The following is a 26,411-nucleotide window of genomic DNA, read 5'->3' on the forward strand; positions in this document are numbered from 1 at the left end:
ATTGTTTGACTTCATAATGGCTGCCAATCTTACTGGAGTGAGATGGTATCTTAGGGTTATGCTAATTCATCTTGACAATATAAAATGTACTCAATAATAACGATTTCAAAAGGATGAGATAATGAGAAAATGAATAATAATTGAAGTATTTTTATAATAGCATAAAATTGCTTTGCTTTTACTAAGATATTAACAGTATTTTAATGGTATTACATGTGCTGTGTTATTTTTATAACCTTGGTTTAACAGTTCTGTGATTTAGTGATTCCAAAGGATCCTCTTAAGCTGGGCTTATTTTGATACTTGGTTTCACAGCTGTAAATAAAAGTTTCCAAAGACACATAGCTGGGATGGGGCAGATAGTGTTCTTGGCCTACTAAAACATGACAGTGTTCATTCTTGGCCACCAATTCCACAAAGGTTCTTGTTGATATCTGGCTGGAAATTTCCAACTTCCTTGATGTTGGATCAGTTGTGTATATACACACAATCACAGAGGCATGTGGGGAGGGGGCCTTGCACACATGAGGCAAGCGCTTTACCACTGAGCTACACCCTCAGCCCGATGTTGTTATATTTTTTAACAAACAGATCCAAAGTGCACTAAAATCTTTATTTGGGAAGTTAGAAATAGCTTTCATAGTTTTGGGGTGATACAACTAGAACTTGTATGCTAGGTGTGGAGGCACATACCTGTAACCCCAGTGGCTCCAGAGTTGAGGCAGGAGTATAGCTCAGTGGGTAAGCGTCTCTGGATTCAATCCCCAGTACAAAAAGAAATAGTTTTCATAGTTTTGAGGTGATACATATAGGAGAACTTTCTGAAAGCATTCATCTTCAACATTAAATTGCTATCGTGATGGCAACATTTTTCTGCATTTTCTACTCAAGGTCTTCTCACCATGGCATGTTTCTTTCATATGGCAGTTACTCTCTCACTTAGAGTGAAAATGTCCCCTTTCCTTTAGGGAACCTTAGGTAAGTTTTTTCCTAGGGTCAAAGGCCTGCTGAAATGTGCATCAGCTATGACACTCCCCTGCTCTTGCTACCAGGGTCAAGGCCAGAGTCTTCCAGGGGAGCCCTGTACATTCTGTGCCCTCTGTGTCCTCTACTCAAACCATTGTGCCTTAGATGTCCACATGGCTTATTCCCCAAACCTTGTAGGCTCTTTCTGACCTCTCCGTGTAAACTGCATGCACACACACACAGGCGTGCGCACACACCCCCCTCTGGACACCTCCTATGGCTCACTCTGTGGTCTTTCAGTATAAACCCTGCACCTTCTAGTTACTGTATCATTCACTTACTCAACTTTATTCATGTTGTGTCTGGTATGTGCCTTGTGTTCTCACCAATGCCTCTAAGGCTGAGAGGAGAAATGTTTAGCAAATGAATATGACCAATTGGACACTGCTCAGGATGCCAGCCATGCTGGTGTTTTCCAGATGACTGTAGTCCCCAGATGCAGCCTCAGCACCTGCCACAGTAAATATTTGTTTGATAAGTACTTGTTGAATAAGTGAATGAATTCAGTCCCTTGCCTTCACAGAAGAGGTCTCCAAATTCAGAACATTGGTCTTTTCATAAGGAAAAAGAAAAAAGAGTAATTCATCTCTATGTTCAACCTCTTTTATAAGAACTCTCCTATGAGATAAGGGGTATAACAGATTTTCATGTCCATGCCTGGCCTCAAGACAATGGATTGTAAAGATGTTTCTATTTATAAGATAATCAAATTCAAAATTTCAATATGGAGAATTATGTAAACCTCAGCACATCACAGTATTAAGTAAGTGAATAAGGACTCTGCTGACAGTCCCTCCCTTCCTTCTTGTCCCTTCCTCAGTTACATTGAACCTGATCCAGGACGGGCTGAGAGATGACAGCAAAAAGGTCACACTATTCATACCCTGAACCCTCCCTCAGTGTTCATACACTCAACCTGACCCAGGACAACAAGAAGGATACCAGTGTCAGGCCTCTTGTTAAATCTCAATAAAGCTTAATTTATTTCCTGATTTTAGATAAAAAGATAATTGTAAATAGAAGTCCTAGAATTCTCATTGTAGAGACTACAGACCTGCAGGATAGAGTCTAAAAATTCTGGCAGAGATTCTTGAAGGAAAGGAGAGAGGATCTTCCACTGTTCTGTGAGTTGCCTGGGCTAAGCAGGGTGGTTCTTCCCCAGGCAGCTCAAATGACTGGCACCTCTACTGGCACAGCTAGAGCAGCCAGACCTGGTCAGGCATCCCTCACCCAGCAGCCTCTCCACATGGTCAGCTTCAGTCTGACTTCTTACCTGGCTATTTGGGGTAAGGCAGAAGACCCAAGTGGAAGGCACAAGAATTTTCAGAGTCTCAGTTTGGATGACCCATAACTATTAACCAAGGCAAATCCAAGGCCACCCTAGATCCAAGGCAGGAGGGAACCCTGTTGAGAGCAGCAGCCTGCCTGTGAAGGGAGAGTGGAGACTAGTAATACCTTTGCTAGTTACCCACAGATGGTATCATGGGACCACAATGGGTCAAGGCTTATTCCACTGGACAGTCTTACTTGTCTCCATTACTCAACATATTAAAACTTAGTATGTATTCATTGAATGAAAAATTAAAAATGCAAACATTTAAAGCATTTAAGCATCTAACTAGAGGAAAATAGACTCTAGTACCATTTATTTTATTTTATTTTTAAAGAGAGAGTGAGAGAAAGAATTTTTTAATATTTATTTTTTAGTTTTTGGCGGACACAACATCTTTGTTTGTATGTGGTGCTGAGGATCGAACCTGGACTGTATGCATGCCAGGCAAGCATGCTACCACTTGAGCCACATCCCCAGCCCCTCTAGTACCATTTAGTTACACAGAATGTCTTCATGAAATGCATAGGAGAAAATGATTTAAATTAGAAATCTAAAGAGATAAGTGATTTTATATAACGACTTCTTAAACCAAAGAATTTAATCCTAAAAGCAGTAGAGTTCAGTCTGCCTCAATGTTCACAGAAACACACATTTAAAAGGCACATGCTTTTTTTATTCAGTTGATTTTTGGGGGGTTCCTTATTTTCTACTTTCATTACATTAAATCTGTTTAATTTTATATAGTATTCAAGAATCATAAGCTTTGACTTTTTAGATGAATTTATATTTTCATGCCCATGCAAGTTTTTTTAAAATTTCTTTTCCCATTCTTTTTTTTAATACCTTTATTTTATTTATTTATTTTTATGTGGTGCCAAGGATCTAACCCAGTGCTTTATACTCGTTTAGGCAAACGCTCTAACTCTGAGCCACAACCCCAGCTCATGCCCATGCAAGCTGGCACAAAAATCTTAAGCTGTGAAGGTTGTATCATTGCAATTTCCTTAAAAAGAATATTGTTTGGGTTGTTTTTTTAAATGTTCAGCTTTAAGTGGAGAAACTGTCACCTGTTAGTGGGGAAAGGATTTTTGTCTTTTCTAATGAGAGCTAATTTTCTGGCTTTGGCAAACCTCTCAGACACTAGAGGGATATTCTTGAAGATGTATTCACATTGCTTTGACAGTTTTTAAAACATGGCCTCAGGCAGTTCTTTGTGGCCAAGGTCTGTTATTCCTGCCTTGTAAGAATATAGAATGCCCATCCTAGGCTACTGTTGCCATGTGTTTTAAAAAAAAAAAAATCAGAGATTTCACAGTGCACCTTGGCTCCTCTGAGAGGTCTGTGGCCAGCTGACGGGAAAGGAGGTGGTGGCAAGACTCCAGCATTTGTCCTGGTTCACCCATCTCTGCAGTGTCCGGATGCATGTTACAGTGACCCTTGTAGGTAATGTGAAGGAGTGCTGACCCTCATTTGGAAGCACACTCCCCCAACCCCCCCCCACCAACCCCCCCTCCTCTGCTAGAGCAGATCAATACTTGAGCTGTCTGTCTCCTTCGTTTACCTTCCTTTTGCACAGCAAGACCCTTCTGCAGGGAGCAATCGATAGCTCTAATCTGCAGCAGCCTGCAGCAAGTCATGCGAGGCGGAGCACTTAGGTGGCATTACATGGACTGTGGAGGCGGCAGTTTTGTGGCTCAGATTCATAGTACCCTTCCCAGGGACACATTCCATTTGTAATGTGTAGTTTTGATCATCTGTGCCATAAATCACCATTCTTCTGAAACTTGATTCAAGGAGATGGACTCTGCCTGAACTGTCTGTATGCTCCAACTTATGTGTTTATCCAGGCATGCATGCATGTGTGTATGTATATAGGTGAATTCCAGATATATAGGTACCAGCTCTCTCTGGTGTTATTTTTGATCATCACTGCATCCTGGGCAGTTGTATGTACTCTTGGGCCTTGTGCTATAATTATTTCTATTTTTTAATCTTTGAAAACTCAATAACTGAAGAGCTTTCTTACTATTGCATCCATTCCATCAAGCATTGGAATGAACATTGTTTGTCATTTCTGTCTTTGAATGGCTATTATCACTTGGGAGACTCAAGGATGCAGACCTGGCTCTCCCAGGTCCGCAAATGGCTCAGGAGCCTCCACCTGAAAATGAGCTTTGGAACAACCCTATGGCATCCACTGAAAGTGTGGTGGGGAGTCATAAAAGGCCCTGTCTGGTTCTTTAGTAGGCTTCCTGTCATATTTGCCTTCTTCAGATCTGCCCTTAACTTCTTGTTGTATCCCGAATTCCACAAACTCAGGGTAACCAGATAAGAAAATATGAAGGAAATAACAAATGTGAGCCAGGGTCAGCACTAGCTAATGTTATATGTCCATCCTCCAAGGAACACTCAGCAGGGGCAAATGCAGTAGTCTTATGCCTACTGCAGGTGAGATCCCAGCACTGCCTATCAGCCAGAGAGGACTATGACTTCTTCTGCAAAACTCTGTCTTCCAAATTAAAACATGCTTGATTCATCTAGAAATTACTCACTGTATTTTACATAAAGGTCCTTAGGATATTTATGATCATACTTTGTTATTTTCCTGAGACAGGGATCTTGCTATGTTGACCAGACTGGCCTCCAAGTCCTGGGCTCAAGCAAACCTCCTGCCTTAACCTCCCGAGTAGATGGGATTACAGACTCACTTGACCATACTAGGCTTTATCATACTTTTAAAATCTAAGTTTATTCCTCTGAAATGTTATCTTTATTTCAGTTTCCATGGCCTTTTAAAGCTCTGTGGAAAGATATCTCACCTTTAAGGCCACTTTTGCTGATTTGCACTCCCTGGGCATCTATATCCTTTTTGGTTTTCAAAAAGTACAGATGTCACCTTCAGAGACCTCCTGAGTTGAGCTTAACTCACACAAAAACTCCCAAGGAGAAAAATTTACCTTCAAGAACCAGGCCATCTTCTCTCCTACCTGCACACACCCAGCACTAGGAAGTATGGCCGCAAGGTGAATTTGTTGCTGGGGATGATGATCATTCAACAGAGTCAATGAGCTTTAAAAAAAAGAAAAATCTTGGCAAGGAAGTGATCAACCATTTCTGATCATGTCATGTCACATTCCCAGACAACAATTCTGAAAATGACAAATCCAAAAGCAGTTTTTCCTTAGTTTGCTCATTTATTTAACAAAATATCCATTGGCCATTTTCCTGTCTGCAAGGTACTTGCTGTTACTGAAGGTGCACAGATGAAAGGCATGGTACTCATCCTTGAGGGGCCTTTTGTTGAAGACAGCATATTAAAGCAAAGAGCACTGCACACAGTTTCATACTGGCTGTGATGGGGATTTCAGCCTTCAGCCTCAAGGAAAGCATCCCAAAGAAGAACCTTTTTCCTGGCATTTGGAAAGTGAGCAGAAGTTACAGGGACTTAATTTAAGGAAGGAGCCTTCAGGAAAAGTAAACACCTTTCAGCTGGTCAGAGCCTTCAGTAAACCTGGAAGCATCAAGGAACTGAGGGATCTGAGAGCCCCAAACCCACTCTTCACTAATGATCTCGCCTGGGGTCCCCAAGGCCCACCCCACTTCCCTCATCCCTGCAATGCAGTCTCATTGTGTTTGTGAGACACCTTCCCCCACCCAACATTTAAACCCCTCATTCATGAGATGTGCAGCTGTCTTATGTTGTGGGAGAAAAACAAGTCCAGGGGTTAGGCTGCTTAGAGTTCTATGCTCCAGTCCTCTGGAGAGACATCAGTTTACTTAGTCTGCCTGCTCTGTCCCAGGCACTAAGAATTTCACCTGAATATTCAATCATTCAATTCAATACTGGTCCTTTCAGCAATCCTAGGAGGAAGGCACAGTTATTCTGAGTATATTGTGCAAATGCAATACAATGTCATATAATGCAATCTACTGTTATATATTTTATTACATTTGAATAAGAGAGTGGAGGGAACAGAAGCTCAGAGAGGTAAAATAACTTGCCTGAGGCCACACAGTTATGTAAGTGGTAGCCAGGACCTGAACCCAGCAACAGCTGCTCCGCCTGTGCTGTTAACCCAATACACCCTACTACCCTGCTGCCCATTAAATCCCTCCCCTGCAGGATGGAAAGATGCCTGTGAAGTTGAACTTACAGTTCAGTGGAACTTTTTAAAGCATGTTGGATCTGCTGGGGAGATTTATAACTTGTGATTTACAACAGATTTTGATAAAGTGCAAATACCAGTATGGTGTTTTAATGAGACTGAAGGCATGAACGAGCAGATTCTACTCTCGTAGGCTGTTGTGAGAACATGCAAACATTGCGCTGGCCCCTCTGAAGGCTGGCATTGTCGCCAGGCTCATTAGCATCCGCACTCCTCGCTGGCCGTTGCTGCTCGCTAGCTTACCAGCTGTTCCTGCTGCTCCGTACAATGTCGGATGTGTTCAGCTCACTGGGTTCCTGTCCTTGCCGCCGGGAGGAGACAGCCCTTCCGCTGGGGATACCCACGTGGCTGCCTGTCAGCGGTGGCACCGAATAAAGTAATAGACCTTCGCATGGCATATGGTGTCTGGATTCGTACAAGATGCAAAACTCTTCTGCAGCTAATGCACGATGACTCATAGCATTGCTAATTTTTCAAACAAAAGCTGACTTCCACACCCACACTTTTAACCCCTCTGGCTAAAAAGTCTTCCGTTGCAAGGCCCCAGAAAGATGGTTTCTGGGATGATATATAAAATGTGTTACACTTATTGAAAGTATATAAAATGTCTTACTTGGCTTTGAGTTGAAGTTACTTTAATTTCCATTAATTTTTTTTTTCTTCCAGCAAAGAGGAATTTTTAAGCTTTAACTTAATTCCTTTCTCACACTGGAAGAATCTATCAGTTTGGTAGATGGATTTTTTTTCTTCACACCTCTAGAAAATCAGCCTGAAGGCATTATGTTAGTAGAACAATTGAAAATATTAAGAAAAAGTTAACTTTCTCTTTTAAAAGTTCCAGAGAAACTACTGCCTAATAATATATCAATTCAATTGTGGAGCATTTCAAGCTCCTCACATTATAATGTTTTAAAGTTATAAGAGAATATTGATTGTTTTGTGGAATATGATATTGTATAGTCTCTCCTAGTTTGCTGATTGCGTAGCCCATTAAAGTAACCAAATCATACCAAAACAAATGTAGGTTATGAATTTACACTCAACCAACCAATTTTTAGACTATAAAATTAATACATAGGCTGTTCTAAAACAATTCCTACTAAATTTTGGATCACTTATGAAAGTAGATATGGAAATTTAATCTGAAATTGTATGCACTAAAATAAGCAATTATTTACATTTATGTGATCAGTCCTCCCTTTGGATTAGTGATCAAAATATTGGTTTGTTTTTTTAAAAATAATCCATTTTAAATATTTTATTGAAACATTTAAGAGTCAGGAATTGCCAACATAAAATGATTAAACATTTTCTAATTATGGACCTAATTGCTAAGTGTTTCATAGACAGTCTGGCATATGAAAGCTTTTACAATCAGAATTTGGCAAATGAATTTTGAAAAGAACTTCAACCTGGAATAATATAGAATTTTAAAAAATAGATTACATTTCCCAACTCCAGAAAATTTCTGAGGGGGATAGCAACTCATATTCTCAATGATATTTCATTTTCAAGTATGACGATGTTGCTTTCTCATCTACAGATTCTAATTCAAATGTACATCTCATGGTAATCCATTTTCGGAAAATGTAATAAGAATATATAAAATTCCTAAATACATGGCATGCCTATAACCTAGTGTTAGATGCTGTTTTTTCCAGTGTGTGTTCGTTAATATCCTTGCCCACTGCCATAATAAACTGGTGTACATTTGGTGAACCTAAAAATTCACTAAGTCCTTAAAATCAACCTATTATAGGATACATGGGGTTTTCCAGCTTGAGAGCTTTGTTTGTTGTTACTATGCCAGTATTTGCATTTTATCCTATTTCTACTCATTTTTATGAAGTGAGACAAAATGCAATGGTATAAGCAAATTATTATGGGAGGATAGAAGTGGAGACACTGCTAAGCCAGAACTATTGGTCACTAGTTAGTGGGGCTAATAAAATGCTCTCTCATCAGCTGATGGGCCAGTGGGCAAGCTTAGCTCCAAAAAGCAGTTTGGAATATCAGTGGATAATGTGCAACAATGTAGTCTGACCAAAGGCACACAAGATGAGGGTCATTGGACCATTATGCCCTCTCTCAGAGACAACTTTGTAGAATGGGACATAACATATAATGATATGTTACAACTGCTCTACAGAGGAAGATAATGAATATCTAGAAAGCAAGGCTTGATCTGGGGCCAATAGCCTGGGTGAGGCTGTGTAGGGTACCCAGGCCAACTTAGCTCTAAGGTCTTCTGCCGTTCTTTACTTGTCCCCAGTTTTGACTAAAGTACAGGAAGTCATCAAGATGACATAGCTCTGAGAAAATGAAGCAATTCTACTTGATTTTAGCATGTTCTATCATTACTGTTACCAAAGGATCCTAGCCTTTAAACCCTTGTCGTATGGCCTAAAGACAAAAACAAAACTATGGTAAATTCTAATGGAAAATATTCCCTTTTTGGTACCTTTTCTGCATCCCTTATACCGAAAAACATGTAGTTTCCAAATTAAAAAACAGTGAAAACATTAAGCTTGCACATTCTCAGTGACATATCTATCACAGAATGTAGCCCAAAATAAGCACCTATTTGATATTACTCATTGTGTTTTGCCTTGATAATCAGTTGAGAACATAATTTCATCATAGTAACATTTCTGGGGTTTTGCAAGCAAGATGTTTATTTGTGTATGTTGAATCTATTTATACTGTACCTCTTTCTAAAATAGATTTTTTGAAAGAGCTTACAGTAAAGGCCATGTGCAACGAGAAGGAGAAAATCAAAGCCAAGGAAATGAGAATCAAAACAAGAATATCTTAGGACATAACAGGGCATAGCAGGGGTTAATGGCCAAAGTGACAGAGGAGACTGCTGACTTCTAAAACTGCACTATATGTGTAGCTACTATGTGTCCCTTAGCTATTCTTGTTCCAAAGTTTTCAATTACTATTAATGAAATTATATAATGTCTTAGTTGGAAAACATAGTAGATCATTTAAAAAATGTATTATTAGTTTCAAAATGTTGTGCTCTAGGCAACAGCAGATAATTTTAGGAAATTTTTAATATGAAATTAATTTTGTTTTATCCCCTGTGAGTTTAAAATATATCTTAACACATAAGTTCATGCACAGCATAAACTAATTAGGACTGAAACATTTTAAAAGGTTAAGGGTTTGACATAGCAAAGAAAGTAAAGAATTAATTAATGATAGAGAAAATATAAATTAAAAATACTCTTTATGCTATATCTTCTGGTTGGCTGCTTTTGCTAAGCCTTTTACTTTAAAAGGCCCAAGTACCTGACATTTTGCATATCTTCTGTGAAGATAAAAGGAAACTTGAGTGTGTTATTCTCAAAACACACTTTCTGTGTGACAAAAGAGGTTTCCATAGCCAGGCATTTTCATACTAGTGTCCCATTGACTTTCATTTCATTTCTTAACCCTTTGTAGACTGGTACCGTTTTTCCCAGCCCTGAAGATGGTCTGGGATCTGTGGCCCAAGGCAGGTATCCTGCATATTAGATACTTCCACTTGCATTGGCTTTCTTGTTACCATGTTGCAGGACTTGTTGCCCTATAATCCAGCTCTTCTCCCAGGTTTGTTTACTTGTGATCACTATGTAATCATTCATTTTACGGAGCCTCATTAAGGACTGCAAACCTCTGTCCCAATTTAGCGTCATTCGAGCGTAGGTAGCATCCATCTGCTCCACCCTCACTGTTTAATTAATGAACTTCGTAATGTGCTCTTTGCCTGTAAAAAGCCCTGTATCTCCTCATGTTGTTGAATGAGACTTGCATTCCAGGTTTTTCATGTTGAGATTCTAGAAAGCCCTCCGTGGTAGGTGCTAATTGTGAATTCACTGAACTTCTGTTAAGTCTTCACTTCAAGGCAGCTTCACTTTTTATTTTAATACATGTTTATAAATCTAAAGTCAGATTAATTTTTAAGGAAGTAAATCTTTTATTTATTTTCATGATCTTTCCCTTCTCTAACATTAAAGATATATTTTAAAAGCTGAATTTCTCACTGGGTTCGTTTTTCAGCACCACATAAACAAAGTAAAGGCCTATGGACAACTAAAATATATATAACTAGTTTATTTTTTAAAAGCTGCATTCCCTTTCAGTGCACTACAAATATACTTGTTGTTTTTAAATTTTTCCCTTTTAAGTTTCAATATTTATTTAATTTCTAGCATGTTATAAAATTCAGTCTGCAATTAGAGGTGTTTTGTTAGGATCTATTGGATAGAAGACCTTATAACATTTGATGTTATGACAAGGATAGCTATCAAACTAGCCATGTTCCTTTACTTAAAGCATCTAACGCAAACTTAAATCTTGATGCTTAATCTTTATTTTTATTTTTTGCATTTTCATTAGTGCATTGTACTTACATAATACTGAGCTTCATTTAATCTTGATTCTTGAAAATCCATACTTATGGGTTGTGTGCCTTTTTTGGGGGGGGGGGGCGGGATTGAACCCAGGGGCATTCAGTACTGAGCCACATCCTCAGCCCTATTTTGAATTTTATTTAGAGACAGGATCTCACTAAGTTGCTTAGTGCCTTGCCATTGCTGAGGCTGGCTTTGAACTCTTGATCCTCCTGCCTCAGCCTCCTGAGCTGCTGGGATTACAGGCATGAGCCACTGCGCCCAGCTCATGTGCCTTTTTTTAAGGACTGTTTAATGTTGAGATTTAACTCTATTCTGCACTGTCAAGTACTCTTAAGTTCTAGAATTTTTTCTGTTCTAAAATATGATAGAGTCCCACATTCATATTGTATTCAGCTTTCTTTATCACATTGTCTTATTCCTATAATAAGAAAAAAATATGTCTGAATATTCATTGTTCAAAACGTATGTTTTACCTAACTCCATCAGAACTGGTGGGGAAGAACTATTTGGTCTTTACATTTAACCATTATAAAGTTAATAAATTTGAAAATCAGTGTAAAAGTTGTTTTGAGCTAAGTACATTGTGTACAGTAAGCATAAAAGTAAAAGGAATGAAGAATTGCAAGAATAATTGGAGCCTGAGACAGGGAGAATGATGCTCTTTGTTCTCTTCTCTGAAAATTGTAGAACAGAATACAGTCAGGAATGAGACCGATCCTTGGAGATGTTATTGACATGGAGCAGGGATCATCAGGCATCTTGATGTGGCCCATTGTGGTAGTCAAAAGGCTGACCTACCCCATTCCCTCTGAAGGTGCTCAGAAAAATAAATTTATGATGACAACAGATTAGAGACAGATTGTAGGATGAACTCCACACCCTGTTTCATGTTGGGCTGAAGTACACAAAATTGCTGTTATTTGACTATTTTTGACTTAGGGAAAAAATGCTCACCCTAATATTCTGGATTGCAAAAGTGAATGGTAAATATCAACACGGCTTCATTCTCTGCCCAGAGGAATCTGTGTGCATGGGGTGCTGCAAAGAAGTTTGACTGCTTTTACATAAGACATCTGCCAGAACCCTGGGGTTGTGTTTGATAGGCTTCTCTGGAATCCTTTGCTTTTGAGGTTACCACATCTTGAACATTTTGGTTCTTCTTTGGGACCATTAGCCTTCAGGCTTATGTTTGAGCTGGTTTCTCTGGGCATTGTGCCCAATGAATGTTATTTTTGTTCATTATATGCACTGTCTCCAATCCTGTTTTTGTGATGAGGGCTTTAAAAGCCAATTAACAAATGAAATACATCTTTACCTGGGAAACTTTTGAATCTCCTGCCAGGTTAGCCAATTCTCAGACTGCCATCAATGCAGACAGCTAATCACATTCTGGTGCTGGGCAATGTATAGCCCGTCTGTTTACCAAAGCATGAAAAAGGGACTCAAAACTACTTTTGTTTTATTGCAATGAAAAATACAAATGGGGAAAAATTATCTTTGTTTTATAAATGTAATTTTTGTTTAAAAAATTAATGTCTATGAGAGAGGTCATTAATATGCTGTCCCAGCCAGTAACCAAAGAGATGAATTTAAGTAGGTTATGAATCATAACAAGTAGGTGATCAAACTAAAACTTAGCTGAACTATGGTGGCCTGCTAGTTCCAGAGCAGAATTAGACCTTAAAGTGTTTTCCAAATGTGAATTTGGGCACAACCAGCTAGAGCAGATTGGTCACTCATCACTCCAGAGAAGTTATCTGATGTTCCCATCCTGTCAGGGCCCCAGACACATTTTGAAGTTTCAGGAGCTAATTAAATTCAATAAGTCATTTTATCATTTAAATAGCACCATTGGAACAATGGAATGTTTGGCCCACATATTAAACCTGCAGCAGCCCAAGTCAGCTTTGTATCACCCATGGTTGGTGCTGAGCAGTGCAGCGTCATTTCTCTACAAAGATGAACATACTAGTTTTACCCAGTATTTGTGCTATTTTCCTCTCCTCCCTTTCCCTCTATCTTTCTTTTTAATTAACATATAATAGTGCATATTTATAGGATACAGTATGATATTTCAATTTATGTATGTAATGTGTAGTGATCAAATCAGGGTAATTACTATATTCATCTCCTTGTCATTTTTGTATGTTTCCTTCTTCTTCCTCACCCTCTTTCTTTCCTCTTCCCTTTCTCCTCCTCTTCCTCCATCCTTTTTCTTTTTTCTTTTCCTTCTTCCCCCATCACCTTCTTGTTTTTCCTCCTCATTTCTTCTCATTAATCCCAAAGCCTAGTTTGAAAATTTACTCTTACTAAAAGATGTGATGCTTTCAAAGAAAAAAAAAAAAGCCTACCACCTGTGTTCAACTAATTTATAATTTGTTTAGAATGGCTTTTCAGATAATTATCTTTCTTTAAGTGAAACCATCAAAATGAAGAAATGAAGGGGGGGAAAGCCATTCTCAATTTTTTTCTGTTGTATAACTGTCACTTTTTAACAGTACACACATCATAACTAGAAATATAGACATCTATTCAAAAAATTCAAAGTGTCATGGTTTTGATTTATGTAAAGAACATGTTGTCAAGGAAGAATGTAAAATTTTACTGACAAATCCTGTTAAAGGGAATTTTTTGGGAAAAAAAAAAAGATGCTCAAATAGAATAGAGATTTTGGGCTCGAACAAGAAAACGGACTACGTAAATTCAGTCATTTAGGAATATTGTTTTCAAAGCAGATGTGCATTGTTTAATACTAGCAGAATGCAATACCTTTTTTTCATACTGGGTATTTAACCCAGGGGCGCTTAACCATTGAGCCACATCCCCTACTCTTTTTATTTATTTTTTATTTTTGAGACAGTACCTTGCTAAGTTGCTGAGGCTTGCTTTGAATTTGTGATGCTCTTGCCTTGGCCTCCTGAGCCACTGGGATTATAGGCATGAGCCACTGCACTAGGCCAGAATACATTATTTTTAGCTCTCTCACAAGTGTAGCTTTTTAGAAAATACAAGTTCAAGTCTTGTTAAAGTTTCTTCCAAGGCATTTCAATTGCCAGATTATCACCAGTTTTCTTTTTTCTTTTTTTGTAAGAGGGTACTTCTTTACTTGCTGGTTCTTAGAATAGAAAAGGTATTAGGCCAATTAAATATGTTCATAATTAAAAGCACACTGAAAAGTAAATCTTGAAAACCTATTTGACGGTTTAAGATCATCCTAAGTGTTCTGGTACTATGTGGAAGGAAGTGGCCACAATGTCAAGTTTCCTTTACCCATCCTTGACAAGTGGCCACAGTGATGATTGCCTAGTTTGGTGTGTGGGTCATTTGGTCTTTTTGCTTTTAAAACAAGAGTTTGAAAAAAAGCAGCCCTTTCTAGGTTATATGGAATAGTCAAGGCCACAAGTTGAGTTGGAAGTCAGGCTCAGGTTCCAGGGGAGATCTCCTGTGCTTCCAATTCCAAAAACAGAGTAAATATCATTTAGTGTCCCTCATATTCAGAACCAGTGTGTGATTAATACCTTTGTCCCATTATCTGTCCTTCTGCCATCCTAACTATAGCCCTTTGGATGTCATAGGTTCTTCTGTCTTCATGAATTTCCTTATAAAGCGCAGGCATTTCTGGGATAGTCAGACATCAAATTAGAGCTTCTCAAATTGGGAAGCCAGGTGATAGGTGGGGTCTAGAAAGGTCCCAGGAGAAGCATAACATCTTTTCAGATCATTATCTGTACTCAGTATTTTTTTATTAAAATCAGCCCAAGCCATGAATTTGCATCCCTTTTTGAGATAAAGAAGTCTGACATATTTGTTGCTTGCAGGCTTCTAGAAGCCCTGCTCTCCCATTTTGCACCCCTGTGCAGCAGAGAGGGCTTTAGGGGAAGTGTTTGTGTGTCATTGCCTGAACCACAGTTGTTAACCCTGCTGCACAGTAGCATCACATCCGGAAGCACCACAGTGACCTATACCTAGGATGCACTGCACAGACCCTGGTTCACCTAGCATAGAGTGGGGACCAGCGTCAATATTGATTTATCACTAGCTAACTCTCCTGTGCAGCCAGTTGTGCCCACAGCATTAAACAACGCCTTTAGCAAGGATTCATAGATGCTAAAGGAACATGAAGAAAAGATTGCTGCTGCTCTTTGGAAGATGGAGTCAAGAACTCTCATGATTTCTTCCGGAGCTGGAAGTGATCTATAGTAACTGGTACCTAAGACTTAGCCTCTGCCAGGCATTATGCTAAGTACTTAGTGTATATATCACTGTTATTAGTATCCAGCCTTGAGGAAACTCAGTTCCAGAGAGGTGGCCCGACTTCCTCAGAAGCACTGTTAGACAAGTGGTATTAGGAGTCTTGGAGCATGGGCAGTCTGACCACAGAGCTTGACTCACCTTATAAAAATATCATAGACTAGTAGCCTGGCAGACAGAAGGAAATTGGTGGACTGGGAGGTTGAGGTGGCTGAAACTATAACAAAGAGCAGTAGCTTCACAATAATACACCCAAGGCTCACAAGGGACCCAGAGATACAAGCGGAGGCAGGTGGAGCCCACAAACCATCTGGAGATACCATTTCATAGTTCCCCCCCCAAAAAAAATATAGTAAAAGTCACCACCAGGGTTATCTCATTTCTGAGGCACCCATTCCTACCCTGAAATATACCATATTTGTTCCTTATTGAAGGAATAAATATAGTCCCCTTCAAATGCCACCATCATTTTATAAACCCTTGAGGTATTGCAGCCTTACCTTTTTAAACCTTTGTTAACTGATCAAAGGGTTAAAGGTATAAAAACTATGCAGCTTTAAGGGAAATGTGGATATTAATGCATTTCTTTAATCTATAATAATGACTGGTTTTAGTGAGAATGCTTTAAATGCAGCTATTGTGAAATCTCTGCCCTTGTATCAGTGGTTAAGTATCACAGTCCATTGATACAGCTTTAAAAAGTTCAAAGGCTATGCTAGCATATCTTTGTCTCCTTGTCTTTTAACTGCAAAGAAAAAGATGTCCTTGTATCAAGCCTTAGCATTTATGTGAAAAATTAAATTGGGTTCAGTTCATGCATAGATTTTCGGAGAGATTAAAGTGGGCATCACACAATTTTTCTCTATAAAAGGCTGCCTTTGATGTGCCTTCTGCCTATTCATACAGAAGTGTCAGCCATTGTTTTTGAGCCATAGAAGTGTGTCCGCTTGTCATAGGCACATTCTAATACCTTTGTGTGGGAGCCTTGTACACGGTGGATCTTATAATTCAGAGATAATGTTTCTAGAACCGTACATTGTGACCAGACACCAGCCTGCTTGGGAAGATAAATGCCAAGGCAAAGCCAAAGCATTTATCAAAAATGATCAGGAAGCAAAACTAAAACATTTATTTCCAAACATCCAGTTGTAATCCACTCTTACTATTTCATCAGCAATGTAGCAGACAGTTATTCTGTAATTCTTGCTTTGCTCTGGCACTAGGTTCTAATTTACTTTTACTATTTCACTGCAGAGGAAATCAATGAAGTGGTTATATTAAAGGACCAAGAGTAGCTGAATATGTGCTCCCAACTGGAATCAGGCTAAATGATACAGAGCAGAGTTGAAGATGCCTTAAGGAAGAAGGTGGAGAATGTTCTAACAAAGTACCTCTTGGTCATCTTAAAAATCAGGATTTAATGAGCTCTTATAATGTGTGCCATGTACTTAAGTGTTTTACATGTACTTCCTCATCGCTAAAAAGCAGGGTTGTTTTCCCATCTTACAAGAGAGGAAACAGATACACAGAGAAGTTAAGTGACTTGCCCAGGATCTCTTGGCCAGCAGGCAGAAGTAGCACCTTCACATGGAGACTTTTCTCTTTCAGCCCCAGCTCTCTGATATCTTACACCTGCCCAGCTGCATTGCTCCTAAGTTGGAAAACTGTTCTCAAGGACTGCTTTGAATTTGCACATCAACTAAAGTTTATACCTTTCTCCCTAAATTTATTCACAAACTATTCTTTATTTCTGAAAAAAAGACAAGATTTTTCTTCATAAATGAAAGCAAATGCAATAGACTTCTTTTTTTCTTTGCTTGTCTTGTGCTCTTAACATGTACTTTAGGATAATTTAATTTTGCAGTGAGGTTTTTGTTAGTGCTATCTCAAATTAAAAAAAAAAAAATCTCTTCTAAAATTATCACCTCGCTGAGGGTGTAATTTGGTGGTAGAGCACTTTCCTAGATGTACAAGGGCCTGGATTTGATCCTCAGCAACATGAGAAAAATTAGTTAAGTAAGTAAATAAATGTAGATCATCTTCCAAACAGCAGAGGCTAAATACTTAGGACAACAGTATATAAATGACTTTATTATATCTCTAAACCTATGTTTTTCATAGATTTTCACTTGCAGCTTTTCTAGGACATTCAAATAGGTAGCCATGTATCTGAGGCTGGGGGGATCTGTGCTTCTAAACACAAGAAATCTAAAACCTTCAGCAGGAGGAGGGAGAGAGGGTTTCTCTAATAACTCTCTTCTCTGATACCTGAGAGAGAGAAGCAGAGGATGACTGAAGGGAGGCAGGTGATATTGAGCTTGCTGTCCTGTCTTGAGCTATCTCTGCCGTCATTATGGTTTATGCGGCAGAGGGCCACAGAAAGCAGCAGCTCTCTGGGGAAAGAGGTTATTGTGGGCAAGGAGACACTTCTAGCTCTCCATTAAATTCAACTACCAGGTCTCCACAGGTCTGTGCAAACTCACCTCTTCAGGGCCACCTTGTACCTAAGTAATGGCAACAGTTCCCCCCACTTAATGACTATCACACTTGCTCCAGTTTCCTTCTCTTTTGTTTTCTGTTACGAAAAATAAAGGTGCTCATATGAAATAGCCCCCCAAAAGCATCTATATAAATTCACACGAATATATCTGAAAGTTCTTTTGCAAAGAAAATTGGAAGGTGAAGTCTGAATCAAAATACAATTTCCTTTCCTCACCACTCCACTAAATTCTGCTTTTGTTTGTTTTTATTTGCAAGTGAGTGTTAGCCCATATTAAAATGAAGGCAGAGCTACACTCCTCCATTCCGAAGAAGCATTTGGCCACTAAATGAAAAAAAGAGCCAGGATCCATGTATAAATTATTCAGAAATTTGGTAAATAAACATGCAAACTTCTAGCTGGGGCTATCGCTATTGCATTATTCAGTCCAATAAAGAGAATTTAATTTAATGGATATTCAGCAACATTGTTCAGTGATCAACAAAAGGCATACTGTCTTTTATGAATAACTGATTTTCCCGGGGCATTCTGAAGAAAGTGGGTCCTCGTTAACCCTAGAATGGCTAGCTAATGTAATTGAAGCGCGACCACCTGGCAGGGAGGTTGCCCGTCAGCTGCCAAGGAAGGCCCAGGCCGGGAGTACCAGGTGCTCAGCTCTCGCTGTCTGATTGTTACAGTGGAATAAACAGTGTGATTGCACAGTATGGCCGGGGGCGAGAATCCAAGACTGCTGCCAACCAGAGAGCGTGCTTTCTTCCCTGGTCTTTGACAAGGGGGGCCAAAAGTGCCTCTATTCAGAGCAGGTAGAGCTGACAAAGCTCCGATGCTGTCTGCTGCAATTAAGATGGAAAAAAAATGAGACTGGCCCAAGAAGGAAACAGCAGTGAGCTTCAAGTACCTGTTTCTGTTATGCTATAAAACCTAGGCCTTTTTGATACAGGCTAGGAAGTTTAAGCATAAAAATTTTAAAGAAATTCAAGAAAAGAAACCTAAATGCTGAATGACCAATGTTTCTTAAACCACCTTGATTTTATTATGCTCCCTGTTTTGTAGCATAATGCCTAGTTGGCACCATATGATAAACTTTATTTAGGCCTGACTTCCATGGCAACCCAAATTCCCTGGTTCTTTGATTATACTTAAAATGCTAGGCCAGGTCATTTCTCTTTCTCTATCTCCCTTTATAAAGCCCTTACAAGCATCTATATTTAACTAACTGAAATAGTCCTTGATCCGTGGTGGTGTTTTTCTCAGTAATATTTTTAAAGCACTGCTACTCATGTGGAGATATAAAAGAAAATTAGCATTATTTGACTTTAAAAAACTTAATTAAGAAATAGGCATTATGACCTTTCTAAGGGGTTTTGAATATGAAATGGTTCATTAAATTCCTGTTAATAGAAAAGTAAAGAGCACTTCCCCCAAACAGCAAGAAAAAATGGCTCTCTCTTAACACATTGATTTATTTCATTTGCTAAGCACAGGAACCATGAAATGTTTCATCCCTGGCAGCACATTAAATATGTGCAGAAGTAAAATTACAGCTCAAGAGCGCCTTGTACTTTGTCCTTGTGGTGTGTACATTTCAATAGGCTGGGAGGAAAAAAACAAACTGTAGAAAGATCCTTTTATAAAATTAAATTACGTGTTTTGTGTTGCTTTGAAGCCGTGCATGTAGCTGTTGATTCAGAGGGACTTTAACTGCTGCCTGTAGCTTTTCCATTGGTTCATCCCATCACCCTCCCCACCCCAAGCCCAGGTCAGAATCTATCATTGGAATATAGAAATGAGAAAAATGTTTCTAATTGTGTATTTAGTCTCTCAGGTGGCACCTAATTATAAAAAGTTACCAGAATTGCTTGGAAGGACCAATGTCGGGTCTGCGGCATTTCTCAGCATATTGTTAAATGGCAGCCAGGGCACATAATAATAAACTGGGAGAGTGGCATGAGCCACTTATATCTCCCAGGTCACATCTCCTAGCCTCAGTTTCCATGTCTGAGAAAAGGAATAGTAAATACAGTGCACAAAGAGCAGTAAGTACAGTGTCCTCTGCAGACAGTGACTTCATAAAATGCAACCTCTTCCCCTCCTACAACTCAGGCTTTCCCCAATGGAAAGTGACCATCAGCCTCTTAGGAGGGACAACAAGTCTGAAGACAAAGACAGTCTTATGCCTTTCTTTCCCAAAAGGATTTATGTCTCAGCTTTTATTCTACATGAACACTCTGCAAGCAAGGACAAAGTTATGAATTTAGTTGTTGAAAAAGGTGTGAGTGTGTGTGTGTGTGTGTGTGTATTCCATACTTCTACCCTTTAATCTCCTAGTTTGAAATTCCTTTTATTTTTTTCTTTTTATTCAAACTCAAGAGACTTATTGGCAACAACCACTTTGACACTGTCTCAGGATTCAGGATCTGTCTCAGGTTCTGTAGCTACATACCTGGATCAGAATCTTACTCACCAGTGTGGACCTCAGGCAATACCCAGTCTCTCCATAGCAAAATGGGGCTGAGGTATAAGGAAGGTGGACAGATTCTACAGCTGGTGCCTGTGCAGCCCCATGACCAGTGCTCCAGTCCAATGGGCAGACACTGGTGGCTGTATCACTCCTACCACCACTTCTGAGTGTCAACCTGGGGCATACCCTGGAAGCCAGGTGGGACACTTAGAGGAATAAAAGGAGGAGCCTGTTTTGTTCTATGGACCTCCTGCCCATCTCAGAATATTTATAAATGCAGAAAATAAAGGATTACAAAGTCTTTCAGTAATAGTGAAAGACTTTAAAATCAAACATATGTGTAGTAATATATGAACATTCATGTATTAAATACCCAGCTCTAGTTGTGGATGCTATAAATGGGAAAATTAAGTAGAATACTGCGATTTTAAAGTGGTGTTGAGCAGAATCAATCTTTTGAGACATTGGCAACAACATCATGTGCTATGAAAGTATCTCTGATTTCTGAGGGAGATAGTCACAGTTAGTACCATTGTTGTCTATGCTTATAATGAAAAGAAATGCTTCATTTCAGTTAGTGGGTAATGAAATTTAAAATGTCCTTCTTATGGGGCTGAGGTTGTGGCTTAGAGGTAGAGCACTAGCCTACCATGCGTGAGGCACTGGGTTCGATCCTCAGCACCACATAAAAAATAAAACAAAGATATTGCATCCACCTATAACTAAAAAATAAATATTTTTTAAAAATGTCCTTCTTACCATTTGAGTTCAAGGACCTCTAGAATTCTGATTGTCAGCCATCCAAAAGAGATTGCTGGGCTCCAGTGACCTAAATTAAGAATCACTATGAAGGATTCACATGAACCACAAAGGCAGAGCTTGGAAGAGTATCTCAGTAGAGGGCCTAGGAGGGCAATGAGAATGTGTGGCATGTGGGAGGCACAGCTGAGGTCAGAGATGACAGCAAGCTGGCTTTCTTACCCACCACCCTAAGACTTTGGCTCCCACTGTGATGCAGAAGTTATTGAAGAGTTAAGGGGAGGAAGGGCATGTTGTCTCAAAGGTTCCTGCTGCTGAGTACAAAGGCTAACAGACCAGTAGGAAGGACAAGATAATGGTGTCTTGGCACTGCTGACAGTGATTGGGTTCTGGATTGGTCTGGATTTTCCTCCAGACCAATGGGATGTGGCATGCAAAAAGGAGGGGAGTCCTGTGTGTCCTAAGTTACCAGAGGCCTTCAGGACCTCCAGGATAGTTTGTGGTCACTAGCCTACTTAATTTCCCTATTTACAGAAGTAAAGCTTTTATTTAAATTAATAAAAGCCAGAATTCATTCAGCTAGCATTTATTAAGTTATGTTATACAAATATGAACAAATGGGTTGTGTTACTGTGCCCATTTTACAGAGGCAGCCACAGAATCAGGGAAGGAAGGGAAGAAACTGAGTCCCACCAGCAGCAATCTGAACCCTAAGTCTCCCATCAACAAGCCCAGGAGCACTAGCTATGCAGTGTGGAAGCCTCAGATGGAGGCTGCACACTGACCATCGGTTTGTTCCATGATCAGGCCAGGCATGGCCCTTAAGTGTGTCCAGCAGGACATGTTGAACAGTGAGAGTGGTAATTCACCTCTCTCCCTCCTAGGGCCTGACCCTTCTCCTTGCCTAGAATAGGCTAGGGCTCTGTTCCTATTTCTGTTTAGTTTACTCTCCTGCCTCCCACTCAAAGGTAGAAGAATCAAGAGTGTCAACAAATTGAAGCCTCTGAGAGCCATCCAGTGTTTACCTCCCTGGGGGAAGTTAGACAGCTGCTCTCGACTCTTCCTGTGCCTTAATATCCCTGCCATGGATGGGGCAGCAGTTTATTGCTAGAGCACTTAAATATACTTTCTCAGCCACTCTTAGTTTTTCCTTCATTTGAAGGACAGCATTGGAACAAGGAATAGATAAATAACACCTTCAAGCAAGGAAAGAGTTATGTTATTAAATTATTTTGCTTGGTAGAGGTAGTATTTACAAAGACTGAGGTCCTTTCAGAAAACTCATAGAAACCCATCTGTAAATGTCACAAGCTATTTAGTTGGGACATGGAAGTGCCAAGGACTTCAGCTTTCGAGATCCTAGGTAGGATTTGTTTTGTTTGTTTTGTTTTGCAATGTGGGCCTCCATATGGTAGAACTTCGTTTCATGACTCCAAAGGACTCATCTGTCCTTCCCATTGTCTCACATGCTGACTCCACTCATCCAGGGCTGAGTCAAGGGCCAGGAGACTCCCAATAGCTTTCAAGGGATCTATCACCAACACACAATATAAAGGTGGCTTTGTAGGACCTTCTGTGAGAAAGCTGGACTGTGGTGTTCACCACTTATGAAAAAGTCTGGAACTGTAGGGGAAGATTCCACATCAGAGCCATCTCTCAGATTTCATGTGTCTGCTTCAGGGCATAGAGTACAACAACTAGGTATAACTTAGTTGGTTCTCCTAAGTTCAATCTGTATGCCTCTCTGTAAAAAGAAATTCAATACAACCCTCTAGCCCCAAATAGATAAAAGATGATGGCAAACAGCTTTGAAACTACCACTTCCCATCAAGGACATGATCCTCTCTGCCTTTGGTCTTCACTTCTGGGCATTTAGCTACATGAGTGGCCTGTCCCTGCTTTAGTGTCAGTATGTTGGTGACTTATCCTTAGCCATTCATTAGGGTGCAACTGAAACAGTTCACTGAAGAACTCAGAAGAGGATGAGAGCATTTCCACTTAGATGTTTTTAAAACCTCTTCCATCTACTCCAGCTTTGAACTTAATACAAGTTGACTGTCCTTCATCTGAAATGCTTGGGACTAGAAGTGTTTCTGATTTCAGATTTGTTTTAGATTTTGGAATATTTACATATACATAATGAAATATCTTGGGAATGGGCCCCAAGTCCAAACACAAAATTTATTTCTGTTTCATATACATCAGTTTTATTTGTTTATTTATTTACTTATATAATGATGCTGGAGATCAAATTCAAAGCCATCCACACCTGGCAAACACTCTTAATACTGAGCTACATCCCCAGCTCTCCACAATATTTTTAATAATTTAGTGAATAAAACAAAGCATCAAAATGTGTAATTTTCTACCTGTGGCATTGTATTGACACTCAATTTCAGATTCTGGAGCATTTCAGATTTTAGGTTTTCAGATTAGGGATGCTTAACTTGTAATCTTAAAATCTCAGGCTTAGTTGCTAACTGTGGGTTTTAGCTCTGTATCTTCCCCAGGACCCTCACTGAGAGAAGCTGCTGGCACTTCTCATGGATCCCCCTGAGAGACCAGTGTGTGTGTGGCTGAGTCACTTGTTTGGTAGATGCTGTGTTTCTTAAAATTTGCCTTCTTTTTGTTTTCATTTTTCTTTTTTTTTTTTTTTTTTTTTTTTTTTTTTTTTTTTTTTAATATTTTTTTATTTTTAGTTCTTGGCGGACACAACATCTTTGTTGGTATGTGGTGCTGAGGATCGAACCCGGGCCGCACGCATGCCAGGCGAGCGCGCTACCGCTTGAGCCACATCCCCAGCCCCTGTTTTCATTTTTCTTGTGCATACTGTATTCTTAACAAACTGACCTGGCTCAATTAATTTGCTAGAGTTTGTGTTCTTCGATAGTTTTGTTCAGACCCCAAATGGACACCAAGTCATGGACATATGTAGACCATCATCATTCCTCTTTTTTCTTCCCTCTCCTCCCACTGTAGATACTTTACAACTCTGTGTTATACCTAAAAAGCTATGATTAAAACCAAGTATGTTTTGGTACAAAAAAGCCAAAACAAAAATTTATCTCAACTTTTACTAAGTGTACTTTGTTTTACTATTTAAAATGTACATTATGGAATTTTTCTTCTTTATTTTATCTACCTTCTGTTGTGATAAATTCCAGAGTTTCATGGATACATACTGCATTTGAAAAATATTTTAGCATTTGCCTATTGTGTGGTAAAGCAGAAGTTCCAGTCCAAGGACTTCATGAATATTGTCTTAATTCTCAAAAACTACATTCAAAACATTTATCAGGTGACTTTGTCCCAGAAGTCCTCTAGGTTCGTGTTGCTGATTAGATGTAATAGAGAATGCATTAATTACAAAATTAAAGAACCTGCTTTAAGTGAGGGTTGTTCATGAATCTTTGCAGTTGTTATACTTTATATGAAAGTATTTGAACTTTGTGAGATAAGTCAAACTGTTAGTGCAGCTTTACAGAAAAGTATTGCATTTTTAAAATTGAGTTTGTATTTATTGCTTACATTGGAATGCTTAGTTCTCATTTCTCAGAGACTCACAGCCTCTGGAGAGTCTCTCCTGTGCATGACTCTAGTTTCTTCTCCAAGTCCTCCACCTTCCCCCATCTAGATTTAGATGTCCTTCCTCTCTAAGTATACAGGTTGAGCATCCCTATTCCAAAAGTACAAAATCCTAAATGCTCTGAAATTTGAAATGTCTTGAGTGATGCTCAAAATCTTATGCCTTTTAGATTTGGATTTTTGGATTAGGGATTAGGGATGTTTAACCAGTAAAAGGCTATGCACATATTACAAAATTTTGAAACCTCCAAACCCTGGGACATTTCTTGTCCTGGCATCTTGTGGAAATTAGATACCCCTTTTCAGTCCCTTTTTGGGACTCCAGAACCATATGAAATTGCCATTGTTGGTTTGCTTTTGAGGTAATCTTTTAACTTCTCAGAGCCTCAGTTTTTTCAGTTGTAATGTAAGAAGTTTAATGCCTTCTTTGTCAGGTTTTCTGAAAATTATAAACGAAACTCTTTGTGCCCAATTGATTAGCATGTAGTAGGATTGGTAAATATGTCTATGGACAGATGGCTAGAAATGTTATAGATGTTTGTTTTCATGGCATGAAATGAAATGGCAGAATGGATTGTCTCTCAGTTTGCATGATTTCTTAAAATTGAGACTTTTTAGAGTGGTCAAAATTCACTTAGGAGGTTCTGGGACACATCAACAAACCAGAGAAGTACCTGCAGTCAGCTGGAGCAGAGGTTGTACCTTTGGCCTAGGGGAGACAAGCTGCACAGAGCAGATCTGCTCTCACATGGTCAGTTCAAAGATGGACAATTGTAGGAACTCAGGCATTAACATTCTCTGTGACTCCCTAGCAAAAAGAAGAGGCCAGCAAGTTAAAAATAAAAGTAACATAAAAATTCAGAGAAAAGGCTTTTTGGAGAGAGAATAGAATTTGTTCTTTCAAAATAAATCATTTCAAATATATATATTTTTTAATTCTTGGCTTTCCCATGTATGTGTTATTTGGCAGAATCTGCTTTTCCAGTGTTGAACTAGTCGATGCCTTCTCTTTTTTAAATGGTCAGTGTTATACCTAACTGTTTTGTAAGGAAAATGCTATGGCTTTTTTTGTTTGTTTGTTTTTAAATCTCTCCTACTCAGGGGAATTAGATGGTATTAAGTGATTTTTTTTAATCCAGGTAGAAATCTTTTATTTATCCTCCAAAACATTTAAGTTAAATCTCATTGGGTGACTACTGAAATGACCATGTATGTGCTCACCTTTAGTAAGATTAGCATTGTCACCAAGCTGAGATACTAGTGCCTGGTAACTTGACCTTTCTCCCAGTTACTTAACCCATGGTGCTCACCTGGCTTGTAACTGCTAGCTAATTATAATCACTAAATGAGAGTCCTAGCAGTTGCTCATCGACAGACTCAATAAGACAATCACATCCTAGGACCCATCTCTGTAGAAAATTGACCTAGGTATTATATTCTGTAGTGGTTCGATCATCACAGAAAAAGTGGCTTGCTCTCCTGCTGAATTCTCACAGTGAAAGCAGTCACTAACCCTCCAGCTCAGTAGTTCCTTTTTCACAGCCCCTCACCAACTGCTTTAAAAATAAAAAAGATTGGGACTGGGGTTGTGGCACAGTGGTAGAGCGCTTGCCTGGCATGTGTGAGACCCTGGGTTCTATCCTTAGCACCACATATAAATAAAGAAATAAAATAAATAATGCACTGGCAACTAAAAAATATTTTTTTAAAAAAGATTTATGATTTCCCTATAATTCACAAGGACCTTAGTTTGATCCCCAGCACCAAAAAAAAAAAAAAAACAGATTTAGTATTTTAATGATTTAAATACAATTTATCATTTGCTACAAGTTGACGGATGTGAACCTCACTTATTATTGCTCTTATTAAATCTATGCAAGTCATATTAGCAGATACTTCTCATTAAACATGTAACCTTTACTTGAAC

At 39.1% G+C, this 26,411-nt stretch overlaps 1 protein-coding gene across 2 annotated transcripts in view; it reads left to right on the forward strand.

Moving 5' to 3' along the window:
* Positions 1-26,411, forward strand: part of Ralgapa2 (Ral GTPase activating protein catalytic subunit alpha 2) — a 321,259-nt gene that overhangs the window by 253,345 nt on the left and 41,503 nt on the right. The window lies entirely within an intron of this gene.

This window comes from Urocitellus parryii, chromosome 6 (assembly GCF_045843805.1).
Source record: "Urocitellus parryii isolate mUroPar1 chromosome 6, mUroPar1.hap1, whole genome shotgun sequence".
NCBI classification, from domain to species: Eukaryota; Metazoa; Chordata; class Mammalia; order Rodentia; family Sciuridae; genus Urocitellus; species Urocitellus parryii.